This window comes from Thalassophryne amazonica, chromosome 8 (genome assembly GCF_902500255.1).
Source record: "Thalassophryne amazonica chromosome 8, fThaAma1.1, whole genome shotgun sequence".
Taxonomy (NCBI): domain Eukaryota; kingdom Metazoa; phylum Chordata; class Actinopteri; order Batrachoidiformes; family Batrachoididae; genus Thalassophryne; species Thalassophryne amazonica.
The window spans coordinates 36,674,082-36,689,767 of NC_047110.1; the positions used below are offsets into that span (position 1 = coordinate 36,674,082).

General features: G+C 41.5%; 1 protein-coding gene across 1 annotated transcript in view; it reads left to right on the forward strand.

The window, feature by feature from the left end:
- The first annotated feature begins 2,916 nt into the window (after window positions 1–2,916).
- Window positions 2,917–15,686, forward strand: part of peak1 (pseudopodium-enriched atypical kinase 1) — a 321,752-nt gene continuing 308,982 nt past the window's right edge. The window contains 1 exon segment of the mRNA XM_034175994.1: window positions 2,917–3,186. The gene's annotated coding sequence lies outside the window, so the exon portion shown is untranslated.

Consider the following 15,686-nt stretch of genomic DNA (forward strand, 5'->3'; position numbering starts at 1 on the left):
GTGAGCACTTCTCCTTTGCTGAGATAATCCATCCCACCTCACAGGTGTGCCATACCAAGATGCTGATTAGACACCATGATTAGTGCACAGGTGTGCCTTAGACTGCCCACAATAAAAGGCCACTCTGAAAGGTGCAGTTTTATCACACAGCACACTTCCACAGATGTAGCAAGATTTGAGGGAGCGTGCAATTGGCATGCTGACAGCAGGAATGTCAACCAGAGCTGTTGCTCGTGTATTGAATGTTCATGTCTCTACCATAAAGCCGTCTCCAAAGTTGTTTCAGAGAATTGGCAGTAAATCCAACCAGGCCTCACCACCGCAGACCACGGTAACCACACCAGCCCAGGACCTCCACATCCAGCATGTTCACCTCCAAGATGTCTGAGACCAGCCACTCGACAGCTGCTGGAACAATCGGTTTGCATAACCAAGAATTTTATGCACAAACTGTCAGAAACCGTCTCAGGAAGCTCATCTGCATGCTCGTCGTCCTCATCCGGGGTCTCGGACCTGACTCCAGTTTGGTCGTCGTAACCGACTTTGAGTGGGCAAATGCTCACATTCGCTGGCGTTTGGCAAGTTGAGAGGTGTTTCTCTTCACGGATGATGCGAAGGAGATGTGTTACACTGCATGAGGCAAATGGTGGTCACACCAGAGTACTGACTGGTATCCCCCCCCCCAAATAAACAAAAACTGCACCTTCAGAGTGGCCTTTTATTGTGGGCAGTCTAAGGCACACCTGTGCACTAATCATGATGTCTAATCAGCATCCTGATATGGCACACCTGTGAGGTGGATGGATTATCTCAGCAAAAGGAGAAGTGCTCACTATCACAGATTTAGACTGGTTTGTGAACAATATTTGAGGGAAATGGTGATATTGTGTATGTGGAAAAAGTTTTAGATCTTTGAGTTCATCTCATACAAATGGGAGCAAAACCAAAAGTGTTGCGTTTATATTTTTGTTGAGTATATTTTTATATTGTGCCTAAAACTCTCATGAATATATTCTCTGGGTTTATAGACGTTGTTATTGTTTGTTTTATGTAAACGTGAGAATCACAGGCTGTCTCTCTGTTATTTTCAATGGGCGCTGCAGTGAGCTACGCTCGCTTCCTGATCATGTCGTTCTGGGGAAGTGAAGTTTGCTCTTTAACGTCTTGATTATTGTTCTTTACAACACTGTTTGTCCTCTTTGTTCCAGACTATATATATATATATGTCTGAAATTCACTTTGCGTTTATTAAATTCCACGCAGATTAAAGGTAGCAGACACAGATTTTTTGTTCTAATTGTTTTAGCAAGTTTTAAAGGGTATCATGCAGCAGTCTCTTATTAACGTGATGAAAAGCATTAAAAAAATGAAATTTTTGTAGTATAATATTCATTTACAATTGTCATCGTGTGGATTCTGTATGTTGTTTTGACTGCAGCGACTCTGGCGCGCAAGGGATTATGGGAGCTACATGGCTACAAAATAAGACTCGTGGGTGTAATTTTCTGGTTTGTGGGCTTTGTTTGGCCCGAGCCGGCGCCACGAGGTGGGCGCTTGCGGGCGATGCCCCCTCACGTCATCCAATCCTGCCCCCTCGGAGTGTGAGAGGTTATCAAAAAAATAAAAAATAAAAAGAAATACTGGAAAATATAGCAAAATATTAGTTATTCAATATTATTATCACTTTACCGGGGCGTTACTGGGCCGGTATCGTAGATTTACGTCGACAGTATCTGGCTATACCCGCCCGCTATGCGTAAACAAATGACATCATAGCGCGCGCGCAGCCCAAGAACTGTCCGCAGAGGGGGAAAGAGAGAAGAAAACTGTCCCCAGAGGAAAAGATGAAAATGCAAGAATGTGTTTTGGTCCCAATATGGATATTCCGGATGATTTTCTCATGGATAGTAAGACAATGAACAAGCAAGCTAAAGCAGCCAGCTTGATCGAGGACGCACTGGCTAAATTGGAGAGCAGCGCGCACCAGCTAGCCGAGAGCCGACACAACAAAAGTTAAGTGAGCCAGCTTTTTATGTATGCATTACGTGTTGTGTATCTCAGTAAAAAGTGATAATAATGCAAATAACATGCTGTTGTCGTGCGGTATGCATTTTCTTAGTCCCTCCGTTCACGGCCAGTAGCCCACAATGACAGATATTAAAGTTATGTATTGTTGTAAATATATCTAAATGAAAGGTTTATCTTTGACCCGTTGTGTGTCTGTCATGCCCAATTGCACTGTGTTTGTGCTTGTGATTGGAGGTGCTTGTATGTGGGGTTATCTACTGTCTCGTGTCGTTTCTCAGATCAGTTGTTGTTTGGTTTTGTGGTATGCAGGAGATCACTTGACCGAGGGTCATATGTTCAAATAATAATAAAAAAGATACTGTCATCACTCTTTACTCTTAGTCAGTCTCTTACAACGGTGTAGCCTAAATACACGAGCTTTCCAGGAGCGCACCCAATTCATTAGGCACGCTCAGAGGCACGTACAATCCGGTGCGCACTTTTTTGGGGGGAGGGGGCGACCCCGCCCCCTGTGATAAACTCATCGCCCCCTTGATATTTTTTTCTGGCGCCGGGGCCTGGTTTGGCCCACAGGTCGCCTGTTCAAACCAATGTATTAAAGACTGGTACACTGCAACGACATAAAAATAAGTGGGAATAGTCAATTAATAAATCACACAAACTGATTATTGATCAAACTACAATATCAGGACTTAAAAGACATTATGCATATTAAAAAAATGAAATGTGGGCTCCTTTAATTTAGTATCTTGGAATACCAGCACTCATTAAGTTATTAGGAATTTCAAAGCTTTTAATTGGACAGTCACAACCGGCTGTTTGGATTTGATCAGAAGTTGATCCCGGTGTTGTGAATTGTTTGGAGACGGAATCGTTCTGGTAAATTGCGCGTTGACGCGCTTCACCAGGCCAGCCCACTCGCTCCGTGCGCGCGCTCCCGCGACAGCCTGGTGAGCAAAAAAAAGAAGCTCCAGCCGCTGTTGAGAGGATCAGTGTGCTTAAGAAGAAAAAAAAAAAAAATCTCAGGCGCTGCCAGGAGTTGGACTGAACGCACTCTGATTTTTGGGTCTTCTTGTCGAATACGGCGGTATGGGAAGCAGGATTACGGCTGCCGGTGGAGCTGGCGGTACCGACGGGGAGACAGTCGGCGTCTGAAAGGTATGGAAAAGTTAGCTAAAGGTTCATTTTCCTTCAGTTTGAAAGTGGCTCAGTCACAAGTCTCGCCAGTTTACTTCAGCTTGCCAAGTTTTGGACAGCATGGGAACGTGTTGCGCTAAGTGCTCTCTGTTGTAGCGTACATGTGAAATGTGTGCAGTGGTCAGGGATGCACAGAAGTTCGCTAAGCCTTTCCTATGTGATGACATGCTAATTAGCTCAGTTACAACACAGCTGCCGTCACAAGTTGAAAACAAAAATATCGTGATTGTTTTTTTTTTTTTTTTTTTTTTTTTTCACTCACGAATTTGTACTGGCATGTTTGGTTTTGCCCAAAATGAGTCAGAGCCCAAGGACTGTAACGGTAAGGTTCGCTGAGTGTGGTTTTCTTTTAGATTAAAGCCAGTTTGAAAAGTTCACCTTTAATTCTCATGCATAGAACGTCATTGTAGTTTTTGTGATAAATGTTGTAGGATTTAATTTTTCATAACGTCTATTTAAAATATTTTTCCACACATAGTGTAGGGTGTGTGGTACTAACAGTGTCACAAAATAAATTTTTAGTAATCAATACCGCAATTTAGAAATACAATCAATGTAAATTGCTGTTCCAGATTAGGTACGGCAGATTATATTGACGGTTTATGATGAATTTTGCCTGCTAGACCAGAGGGCTAATAAAGTTACAAGCTTAAAGGTACCTTTTACTCTCCACCTTTACTTGCCACTAATGTGAGAAACCATTTGCCTTTTTGTTCTTCATTCAACTGGAACACAGTCAGAAATTGGAAAAAATTATGATATAACTATATTTCAGATTTCACAGATATAAATGCTTTAAAACTTTGGAAATGATTGGCAACTTTACTGCTGTTGTTATTGGTGTTCCCAGAAGTGGTGAGAGTGCAGTCAGTACCTGTGGGGAACTTCACAAAGGCAGGATTAAGCTATACGAGGCCTTTAAATGTCACAAAACTGAGAAAATTTTGTTTCTACCAACATTTTTTTTAAATGATTGCAAGAGAGTATTTACCTTCTCAGATTGCCTTAGAATGCAGGAAAAAGCTGTTAGATTTGATCCACCCCTAGAGTTTCATGAGAGGTATTCTAATTAGAGGTCCAAGATGTTTTTCTTTTTTCAGTGCCAGTACAGTACAATTATTCTATTATTATATGGTATGTGATTTTTCCAACTTCTGATTGGCCCATTCGCCACTTTCTGAGCTGTACACATGCGAGTTGACCGCTGGTGGAGCCGAGTACGCCTTGCGTGCAGCGTAGCGCTAGCCAATCAAGCGACGCCTTCTATCGATAACGACCAATCACATAACGCGATACAACACCTACTTTGTCTGTCAGTTTGTTGACAAGCTTCTACATGATGCCTGTGCATTATTTCACAAAGACTATTCCTTATTAGTGCCCGACCGATATGGATTTTTTTGAGGCTAGATGCCGATAACGATATTTGGATGAAAAAAAATGCAGATAATCAATAAATCGGCAGATTTGCCGATAGCCGATAAGTCAGCCGATATTATTATTTATTTTATGAATAAAACGTTCTTTTTTGGACCCTTAACAAAAAAGGTATGAGCTAAAAGCTGAAGCTTTGTCCTCATATTGAGTAACTTTATAACAGAGAAGAATTTTCAAGTTCAAAAAATGCAATGTGCTGGTAGAATATTTAACAATAAAACATGGACCCTGATATAACATGTGAGGAAACTATCATATAACAGTAAAATAAGATTCTTTTCACAAGACCCTGTAGTATGTTTGTGCAATTTTCAAGAACAGTAAACAAAGAACTGTCTAGTACAAAAAAATCTGTGCAAAGTTGCATTAATCTCTAAGGAAAGATAATAACATTACAAAAAAAAACCAAAAAAACTCAACTCTACAAAAGTATTAAACAAATCTTGAAACATTCACCCTTCATTCTTGTCCCTTTGGGTGGAAATCAAACAGACGATTGGACTGGCAGGATATTTTTCATTATGTAAACATTATGTTAACAAAACAGAACGGAAGGGGAGCAGCTTTTGAAAATTTAAAGCTAAAAATTAGCCATTCTAGGGGTACCCAAAGGAGAAAAGCCAGGTACGACAGCCCAAGTCCCTTCATCATGTCCAGAACGCTGGGGAAGTTTGTTGAGTGGGCAGTCTCATTCTGGGTTAGCCAGTACATGGCCCTCAGTGAGGCAGTCAGAGTCCTGTGGACATTTTAAGTCAAGACTTAAAACATATTATTCACTTCTTATGAGTAATTTTTATTTTGTTTAATTCTTTTACTTCTGTTTTTAATTAGGTATTTGAATTTTCTTTATTTTTTATGTTGAACTGTTCTGTGTGAGGCAAATTTTGCGCTTTATAAGCTGATTTACATTGAATTGAACAACATTTTATTGAGTCTTAAAGTAAATAAATATAAAATTGGTTACTGGATCCTTAAACTCTGGACATAATAAACTCTACATGGTGGAATCCTTGATCTCTGGACATAAACAGAAATAAATGTTATTTTTGTTAAAAGCCTTTCTGTCAGACATTATTAGTGGCATGAATGTATTCCATACCTATGAGCTGAGTTCTACAGCTCATAGACGTCTCATTTTTTTGGAAAAAATGTTTTAGTCCATTGTAGTTTATTGTCTGTCTGTATTGCAACGTTTGTAAGAGGTGTCATTTTGTTTTGAAGTTATTAATTCCGAGCGGACTCTCGGCAAAGAGCCGCGCATCGTTTGAATCTGTGACAAAGGAATGGAGGATGATTCTCGTTTGTTGACTGCAACAAGACAACAGTCCCAGTTAATGACTTTAATACACACAAAAATTACTCATGATATTTTAATGGCTTTGAGAGCGGTTAAGAAGTGGACTTGCCGCTTCTGAAGAGCAGCGAATCAAAGAGCCACGAGCCATTGAATCGAAGCATTGCTTCAGTGATTCACGCTTCAAACTGGAGTCGCACTGCAGAAACGGTTGATTACACGGTCCAAAATAAGTGTAACAGTCCAAAATTATATCATAACGGGCCGTAACGCCTGTTACGGTAGCTCGCTAGCTGGCGTGAGGCTAGTGTGAAGTGTGTCCGCCTGTGAGTGCTTTGTGACGGTGGAGGAGCTCAGCAGCACCCGCTGCTCGGTAGGGACAGAAACTGCGATAGAAGTCAGAAAGGGGTGATAGAAGTCAGTCTCCAAACACAAGCAGCTACAAAAAAACCCACCAGAAATAGAAGCTAGATTTGTCGCTAGTCGTTTTTAACAAAGAAAATGCCGCTAAGAGGATTAGGAAAGTCTCCGGTTCAATGAAAATGCTCCCACGGATGTTTACACCAAAAGATCGCTGATTCGCTCATTTCGCTGTCAATCAAAAAGGGATTTAGCCTAAGACAGATCATCCAATGATCATGCAGAAGCTGAGCGTCCGGGCCAGCCGAGGCCAGCCCACTGCCCCATAGACCCCCAGAGATGCTGAGCGTCCGATGGGCAGGACAAAGCCCAGCATTTATCCAGTGACTCGTCTCGTTTCGCTGCATGCTTTGTGTCGCTATTGAAGTCTGTGAAGCTGCGAGAATGAGTGAGAGGAAAGCCGCGTCGTTACCAGTGATAAGAATCTGATTCTGAACAAAAGTTGAGCGCGTTGTAGCGCATATTTAGTCAATGACATGTACACACAACAGTATATATTTGATCAGTTATTTTTTGACATTTTAGGGGAAGCTGAGCTTCCCTTGCAGTCTTATGCCACGTTCACACCGGGCGCGACGCGAGCGACTGTAGCCACAGGTTGCCATGTAATCCCTATGTAAGGACGTGTTTTTGGGCGCCAAAACCGCGCAGCGCGACGCGATGGAGGCGAGTGAAGCGATTTTGAGCGTTTTGCGCATTTGTGGTGCGATATTGCATCGCCTCACGTCGCGCTGCCCTCCTCCCCAAGTTCAAAAATCTGAACTTTTTCGTCTCGCCGCGATGACCATTCAGGGACTGAATATGTGGTGACGTGGAGATGTCTGGAGTTTGACTGAAGATGTGAACATGTCCTGTATCTGGTAAGCAGCCTGTGAGCAGGACTTACGAGGGCTGTCAATAAAGTATAGGTCCTTTTTATTTTTTTCAAAAACTATATGGATTTCATTCATATGTTTTACGTCAGACATGCTTGAACCCTCGTGCGCATGCGTGAGTTTTTCCACGCCTGTCGGTGACGTCATTCGCCTGTGAGCACTCCTTGTGGGAGGAGTCGTCCAGCCCCTCGTCGGAATTCCTTTGTTTGAGAAGTTGCTGAGAGACTGGCGCTTTGTTTGATCAAAAATTTTTTCTAAACCTGTGAGACACATCGAAGTGACACGGTTCGAAAAATTAAGCTGGTTTTCAGTGAAAATTTTAACGGCTGATGAGAGATTTTGAGGTGATACTGTCGCTTTAAGGACTTCCCACGGTGCGAGACGTCGTGCAGCGCTCTCAGGCGCCGTCGTCAGCCTGTTTCAAGCTGAAAACCTCCACATTTCAGGCTCTATTGATCCAAGGACATCGTGAGAGAACAGAGGAGTTTCAGAAGAAGTCGGTTTTCAGCATTTTATCCGGATATTCCACTGTTAAAGGAGATTTTTTTAATGAAGACGTGCGGACGGATTGCACGAGGGTTCAAGCATGTCTGACGTAAAAACATATGAATGAAATCCATATAGTTTTTGAAAAAAATAAAAAAGGACCTATACTTTTATTGACAAGACCCTCGTATGTCTCTTTTTTCCTTTATTTCACAATCATGACAGAGTTATTGGAGCGAACAGCAGCACCACAGCAGCGGGGAGCGGAGTTTCTTTTTTTTTTATTTTACGTGTGCGTGCGCAGAATCGTCCTGGAGATTATTTTACTTAACTACACACCTGTATAAAGCAAATGGTGACTGGTTTCTAAACACAATTATGACAGAGTTTTTGGAGCGAGCAGCAGCCCTACTTGCAGCAGTGGGAGTGGAGCTTTTTCCTTTTCCTGTTTTTTTTACGTGCGCGAGCGAATCGTCTGTAGAGAATATTTTATTTAACGACACAGATGTGACTGGTTTCTAAACACAATTATGACAGTTTTTTGGGAGAAGAGCCAGCTGCAGCAAGCAGCGGAGTTTTTTTTTTTTTTTATTGTTTACATGTGCGCGCACGAACAGGACAGTTGGTCCTCAAACTGGGTCCCGCAGAGGTGGAAGGACCGCTGAAAGCGGCCGTCATCCAGACTCAGCTCCTGCAGCAAATAATGATACTCTCTGTATTTGGAGCTTTTCACAACAACTCGCTCCGTGTGATCAAGGTCCGTCATGTTAGCTTGATTGACAACCGGAGCCGGCGAGCGGAATGGAAGCTCCTCCTATTTGATGACGCACCGGGGCGAATTTTCGCAGCAAAAGTCCACCCAAGCAGAGCGACACACCGGGCGAAGGAGGCGCGTCCGTCGCCTGGCAACCCACGCGAATTTGTAGCGTCTGATCACGCCCGGTGTGAACGGGGCATTAGAGCAATCGCCTCTGAGATGGCAAACTATGGGGGCGGTGATGAACACATTTAAGCAGGGGTGTAAGCAGGTCGCAGTTGAATGGAGTCAGACCTCCATCTACTGGACAAACGGTGCAAGGACATTTTACATTGCCGACACAAACATTATTTCAGTAACTGTTCTGTTTATGAGAAATCATCGGCGTTTTATCGGCAAAATTTCGGCCGATGGTGAGTGCTTTGAAAAGGGCTTATATCGGCCGATAATATCGGCCGGCCGATGTATTGGTCGGGCTCTATTCCTTATTAAGCCCCTTTCACACGGCCCGCTTCGAGTTGCGTCGTGCGTCATCATGACGACGCCGTGTACACAATGCAGTAAAACTAAGAGCACAGAAAAAAAAGAAACACTGCTGGCTGCAGCTGCTGCAGCAGCTCCTTGGTCTTCTCTCACAAATGTGTTTAAATACAGTCCATAAAAGTCCTGCTCACAGACTGATTGCCAGAGACAGGACATGTCCACATTCAGTAAAACGTCCGGACATCTCCAGTCCATTCATGGACGATTTGTTCGTGCGCGCACATGTGAACAATTAAAAGAAAAAAAAGGCTGCCTGCGCTCCTCACTTTCCGCAAACTCTCTCATCATTGTGTTAAAGAAAAGGACATAAGTCCTGCTTACAGACTGATTGCCAAGACAGGACATGTCCACATCAAGTATAACTCCAGACATTTCCACATTTGCTCACAGATGGTTCATTTGCGCGTGTGCGCATCTCGCGGTCAAAGTAGGAAAGATAAACTATAACAGAACTCAGAGCGCAGACCTGCAGCTCAGCACAAGAACAAATATAAACTAGAAGATAAATCAGAGTGCACAGTATGTCTGCAGCGTGCACCTGACGCAGACATTCCTGCTTCGTCATGACACCACAAGAAGTTCGAGGCAGCCCTGGTGTGAAAGGGGCTTTAGAGATTGTGCTCATGAAGTATTTTGGACCTGTTGGTGCAGTATGACAGTAATAATAAAGAGCTGAAACTTGAGATTGATTTTTCAGTTTTAGTGTGTTTGACAAACTCCCAATTTTCTTGTTTACCATATAATAAAACAGTTATAGACTTTTGATTTTGGTGTACCCGTGATTATGCGGACCTGGTCAGGATGGGGTTCACCGAGGCCTTATGAAGTCGAGCAAATGAACAAACAAGCATTTCCATGATTCAACTGCATTAGCCGTACTAAAGGATTATTGACTGAGTGCGAGGTCTGTATGGGAAGATATCAGACCGACATGTGAGGTTCCGTGCAAAAACACAGAGGTCTGATATTTCCGTACATGCCGAGCAAGCGAGGTTAATAATTCATTTATTATATGGCTATTGTATATAAACACGCAAACCTATGGTATCGCCCAAATATGAAGCTGCTGACAGTGTTGGGCTCGTAGTCAGACCCATTCACTTTCTTCACCTCAGTGAAGAACGTGCTAACAGATGGCCTGCTCATTAGCCAGTAATCTTTCAATCTGTGTGTTTTTTCCGTTGCTGTTTAGATATTTATGGAGTACGTTCATGTCCGACTTGGTTTTTCCAATCGTGTTTTTAGCTTTCTGGTTTGTAATAAATCTTATACGCGATTCGGACCGACTGTCATGGTAATGGTCTGATATGGGAAAATGTCAGATCGGACGTCAGCCTGTCAGCCATTCAGAGTGTGTAGCCATGTAATAAAAGTAAAAATAACACACCGAAAGGCAGCCTGAACAGCTTATAGCGATTATATGTCTCTGCAGTGTTTTCAACCAAATCGTTAGAGCTAGAATTTAATTGAAAGAGTTGCAAAAGTTGATTATATACAATTATAGACTTTTGATGAGGTGTACCTGTGATTATGCAGACCTGGTCAGGATGGGGTTCACCAAGGCCGTTCAGTTGCTATCCCCATTCCTGACAAGGTCCACATAATCACCGGTACACTGAAATCAAAAGTCTATAACTGCTTTATTATATGGTAAACAAGAAAATTTGGAGTTTGTCAAACATACTCTAACTGAAAAATCAATCTCAAGTTTCAACTCATTATTACTGTCATACTGCACCAACTGACATCCCATCGATTGACTGGAGATGCCTGTTAAGTCCATGATGAAGAGTCATCAGGCTTGTTTTCTTATGAAGTTCGCCATTCGCCTGTCTAGCTTCCGCGTAAAATCGACCGAGTACTCCGTCATACTGTAGTGTTCAGAATAATAGTAGTGCTATGTGACTAAAAAGATTAATCCAGGTTTTGAGTATATTTCTTATTGTTACATGGGAAACAAGGTACCAGTAGATTCAGCAGATTCTCACAAATCCAACAAGACCAAGCATTCATGATATACACACTCTTAAGGCTATGAAATTGGGCTATTAGTAAAAAAAAAGTAGAAAAGGGGGTGTTCACAATAATAGTAGTGTGGCATTCAGTCAGTGAGTTCGTCAATTTTGTGGAACAAACAGGTGTGAATCAGGTGTCCCCTATTTAAGGATGAAGCCAGCATCTGTTGAACATGGTTTTCTCTTTGAAAGCCTGAGGAAAATGGGATGTTCAAGACATTGTTCAGAAGAACAGTGTAGTTTAATTCAAAAGTTGATTGGAGAGGGGAAAACTTATACACAGGTGCAAATAATTATAGGCTGTTCATCTACAATGATCTCCAATGCTTTAAAATTGACAAACCCCCCCCCCCCCCCCCCCAAAAAAAAAAAAACAGAGACGCGTGGAAGAAAACAGAAAACAACCATCAAAATGGATAGAAGAATAACCAGAATGGCAAAGGCTCACCCATTGATCAGCTCCAGGATGATCAAAGACAGTTTGGAGTTACCTGTAAGTGTTGTGACAGTTAGAAGACGCCTGTGTGAAGCTAATTTATTTGCAAGAATCCCCCGCAAAGTCCCTCTGTTAAATAAAAGATGTGCAGAAGAGGTTACAATTTGCCAAAGAACACATCAACTGGCCTAAAGAGAAATGGAGGAATATTTTGTGGACTGATGAGAGTAAAATTGTTCTTTTTGGGTCCAAGGGCCGCAGACAGTTTGTGAGATGACCCCCAAACTCTGAATTCAAGCCACAGTTCACAGTGAAGACAGTGAAGCATGGTGGTGCAAGCATCATGATATGGGCATGTTTCTCCTACTATGGTGTTGGGCCTATATATTGCATACCAGGTATCATGGATCAGTTTGGATATGTCAAAATACTTGTTGTCTTATGTTGTCTTATGCTGAAGAGGACATGCTCTTGAAATGGGTGTTTCAACAAGACAATGACCCCAAGCACACTAGTAAATGAGCAAAATCTTGGTTCCAAACCAACAAAATTAATGCCTCGTAGATGTGAAGAAATCATGAAAAACTGTGGTTATACAACTAAATACTAGTTTAGTGATCACAGGATTGCTAAAAAAGCAGTTTGAACATATAGTTTTGAGTTTGTAGCATCAACAGCACATGCTACTATTATTGTGAACACCCCCTTTTCTACTTTTTTTTACTAATAGCCCAATTTCATAGCCTAAAGAGTGTGCATATCATGAATGCTTGGTCTTGTTGGATTTGTGAGAATCTACTGAATCTGCTGGTACCTTGTTTCCCATGTAACAATAAGAAATATACTCAACCCTGGATTAATCTTTTTAGTCACATAGCACTACTATTATTCTGAACACTACTGTAAGTTTCAAAGTTGGGCGCGTGTCCCTTTTCAGTGACGTACTTGTGAAACAGGTTGGCTGCTGACTGTGTATTTCTGCGGGTGTTCTTCGCATCTTTTTCGTGTGAAATTCGTTTTAAGTCAGTCAGCGTCACTAACAGATGCAAACCTGTCTTCTGCCATCTTGTCAACAAACTGACAGGCAAAATAGGTGTTGTATCGCATTATCTGATTGGTTGTTATTGATAGAAGGCGTTGCTCGATTAGCTAGCGCTATGCTGCATGCGAGGTGTCCTCGTTTCGCACTCATGGTCTACTTGACTCCACCAGTGGTCAACTTGGCATGTGGTACAGCTCAGAAAGTGGTGAATGGGCCAATAGAAGTTGGCAAAATCCCATACCATATAATAAAATGCGTTATTGAATTTAATGAGAGACCATGGAACTGATTTGCACCACCAAAACTGGTGCTGCCGGTACTACCGATTGATGTTGATGTTATTTTTTTTATTGATATTACTGTGCATCATCAATTTTTGTATAAGTAATTACAATACCCCTTTATTCATGTGGGCGAACTGTTTTGGTGCCAGAAATGGGTTTACCAATGTAAATAAATGTAAAACAAATAAAACTCGATGATACATGTCCAAAAATATCTGTCACTGGATAAGGCATTTCATGGCATTTGATGTTATGAATAGATCATGAATAATTTTTAAAAGGTTAAATACAGATTAATTTTGGATGGACATAGTGTTTGCTCCTGTGTTCAAAATTTACATACAGTAGCATTCATCTGCGAGCAGCAGAGAGGTGCCGTTAGGCCTCGTGAGACATCTCTTTTCATTAAATGTTTATGAATTGAATGGCATCTCTTGTCATTCACGTTGGACAAATTCACTGTGCAGTGCATTAAGTGTTTTGTTTTTGTCCCCCGCCATGAATTAGGGGGACCATTGAAATGGACTCTATCCGTGCGTGCGCCAATCCGTTCGGCATGTTTTGAGGACTCTAGATTTCCCTGTTACTCCTTGCACACTTATATATACCCATACTATATTGTATATAGGGATGGGTATTGATAAGATTTTATTGATATCGATGCCGTTATCGTTTCCGCTTATTGATCCAATTCCTTATCGATTCTCTTATCGATACCTCTTGTGAATTTTCTGTGTACTAAAAGTAGGCTTTGCAGGTCTTCTATGTCAACAACATTTTAATCCATTTGGATCCTTGATCTCTGGACATAAATAAAAATAAATAAAATCTGTAGTTTTTGTCAAAAGCATTTCCTTTCAGACATGAATATCTCTCCATACCTGCTGCACTTCAGCGCAGGACGTCTCGTTTTGGGAGGAAAAAACGTTTTGATTGCAGTTTTTGTATTACAACGTTTGGAAAGAGGTGTCATTTGGTTTAAATGGCGTTTTGCTTTGAAGTTATTAATTCTGACTGGACTCTCTTGTTCTAACTTGACTCAGCAGAGAGCTGCGCAGCGTTTGGAGCTGTGTGAACAGAACGGAGGATGATTCTCGTTTCTTTCTTGCAACAAGACAGAAGTCCCAGTTAGTGACTTGAATCCGCACAAAAGTGACTCGATTGACATATTCAGGGATGAAAGTGGTGAAAAACAAAAAAAGCTGAATCCCAAAATTACCCCCCAACACCACCTGCACGAAAATTTATGAATTCTAGAAGCTCTGAAATGCAATCTGGGACTATTCCAGACAATAAACTGCAGTGAGTGCAGCATCCATTTTGGTGAGAAAAAAACCCAACTTTCCTTATTCAAATTCATTCCAGTAGTATTCTGCTCTTATTGGATGCAGCAGTTTTGTAGCTTGCCAGATAGTTCTGGAGGAAATCAATGAAGAAATTAACAAATTAAAAATATGGTTCGACCGAAACAAATTGTCATTAAACTTAAATAAAACAGGGATGAAGTGGAGGTGTAAGAGTCACCAGGTGTTCACAGGAAACAGTTATTTATTGCTATATTTATTTATTTTCATTGTTAGTTGGTTTTATCTTTTCTGTTGTTTTGTTTCAACATGTTCTTTTTGTCTCTTTCTCTAAAATTGTATTGTAGCATTATTAGTTATTATGAGTTATTATTACTATTATTGTTGTTGTTGCTATTACTGTTAATATATGAATAAAAATAAATTTAAAAAATTACAATTTGACTCTTGTACAACAATGAACGCTGAGCCATCAATTATTATACAGAAAACAAATGCTAATGCGTTAGCATTGGTCCCATTTTTAAGTTATAAAATGCATCAATTGTTTCAAAAGATCATAACAGGTCGGTTTAACATAAAAAATGTAAATATTACTCAGATATATGCTCTTTAGGGTTTTAGTGGGGAAAATTTAAGATAAAGCGAAATAAAACAATGAATCAACGAAGCACCAGATCGAAGCACTGCTTCAATTAAGTATCAGTGAAATTGTGGAGAGCTGGACATGTCCAAACTTGTCCTCTGACACGCCGAAAACGTTTGGACATGTCCAGCTCTCCACAAATTCACTGATACTTACTTGACTGGTAAGCATTGAAAGCCGAGATAGACATGTCCAAACTTGTCCTCTGACACGCCGAAAACGTTTGGACATGTCCAGCTCTCCACAAATTCACTGATACTTACTTGACTGGTAAGCATTGAAAGCCGAGATAGACATGTCCAAACTTGTCCTCTGACACGCCGAAACAGAGGTGTTCCTTTGACTCGCTTCCAAAGTGAATCGGTCGTGACGCGCGAAGCCTCCGCGCGGCTTTCCATGACAAAATCTCTTGTTAAAAGTGAAATCTGCCAGAAAATGGCTGATGCCCAGCTCTTGTGATAACCAGAGAAAGAGCACACGATGGTCTCGTATCCACAGAGCCATCCGTTTAGAAATGGTCCGGTGGCTTGTGCCGCATCGTCGCATCTTGGAGCGCGGCGCGCCCAGCGTCCTTAAAGTGGTCCTTAAAGCTGTACTAACAGACCTTATTCTCTGTGAAGCCCGTAAAATTTTCACCGAAAGCCAGATAAATTTTTCGAATGGTTTCCAGGTGCCAGTCTCTAACAGCTTCTGAAAAAATTCTGATGGAAAAAAAGTCCTTTTCATTCCGCCATTTCCAGACAATGAAAATCTGACAAGGGGGCGGGACCACTCCTTCCCAAGGCATGCTCACAGGCGAATGACGTCACCGACAGGCGTGGAAAAACTAACGCATGCGCACGAGGGTTCAAGCATGTCTGACGTAAAAACATATGAATGAAATCCATAGTTTTGGAAAAAAATAAAAAGGACCGTTACTTTA